Raw genomic sequence first — 1300 nt, forward strand, 5'->3', positions numbered from 1 at the left:
CACCCGGAGGCTGACTCCCTGGTCGCCCAGCATCTGCCTCACACACGTAGCTTCCCTAGCGCTCTCCTCCCCAGCAGAGACGTGTGCAGCTGGTTGGGGCCTGCCCCTGAGTGCCTGGGCTCCCGCCCACAGCCCCAGCTCGGGGCAAGCAGCTCCTGAGCCAAGACCTGCAGGATGCGCAGAGCGCCCCCACCTGGAAGCCGAGTGAACAGCTGGCGGGGTGGTGATCCAACTCGAGGGAAGAAGAGGCAGCCCAGCCTCGTTTGGCTCAAGCCCTACTTGGCTGGAGCCAAGTGCGCCTCCAGGTCGGCAGAGCTCCAGCTCTGCTCAGAGGCCCGATCTGGCAGAGTTGCTGGCGCGAGGCTGCTCTGCCCTGGGCGAGCCTTGCCCAGACCTGCCTCGCTGCTAGGCTTCCTGCCCGGAAGAAGCAGGCAGCGCGAGGCTGGGAGACGCCACTTGCGCCTTCCTGGCCTCAGGTCCGCTCCTGCCTTGCCTTTGCACCTAGGCCCCAGGAGTCCTTTGGGAGGGCTTAGGGGCCGGTGGCTTGCAGACTTCGAAGGGCTCCAGCAGGAAGAACTCTGTGCGAGGGAAGGGAAGGGTTAGTGCAGGGCTCCTCCAGCGGTTGCTTGGCCGCCCAGACTCAGGACCGAACGGAGTGCACCAGCCTCCCAGGGCCCGTGGCTCTTGTCTGCAGCCCCGAACACCCGGAGGATGACTCCCTGGGCGCCCAGCAGCTGCCTCACACACGTAGCTTCCCTAGCGCTCTCCTCCCCAGCAGAGACGTGTGCAGCTGGTTGGGGCCTGCCCCTGCGTGCCTGGGGCCCGACCACAGCCCCAGCTCAGGGCAAGCAGCCCCTGAGCCAAGACCTGCAGGAGGCGCAGAGCGCCCCGAACTGGAAGCCGAGTGAAGAGCTGGCGGGGAGACCAGCCTCCTCGAGGGAAGAAGAGGGAGCCCAGCTCGTTTGGCTCAAGCCCTACTTGGCTGGAGCCGAGTGCGCCTCCAGGTCAGCAGAGCTCCAGCTCTGCTCAGAGGCCAGATCTGGCAGAGTTGCTGGCGCGTGGCTGCTCTGGCCTGGGCGAAACTTGCCCAGAATTGCCTCGCTGCTAGACTTCCTGCCCAGGAAGGAGCAGGCTGCGCGAGGCTGGGAGAGGCCACTGCGCTTTCCTGGCCTCAGCTCCGCTCCTGCCTTGCCTTTGCACCTAGGCCCCAGGCGTCCTTAGGGAGGGCTTAGGGGCCGGTGGCTTGCACACTGCCAAGGGCTGAAGCAGGAAGAGAACTGTGCGAGGGAAGAGAAGGGCA

Source organism: Ovis canadensis, chromosome 16, assembly GCF_042477335.2.
Source record: "Ovis canadensis isolate MfBH-ARS-UI-01 breed Bighorn chromosome 16, ARS-UI_OviCan_v2, whole genome shotgun sequence".
Lineage (NCBI taxonomy): Eukaryota > Metazoa > Chordata > Mammalia > Artiodactyla > Bovidae > Ovis > Ovis canadensis.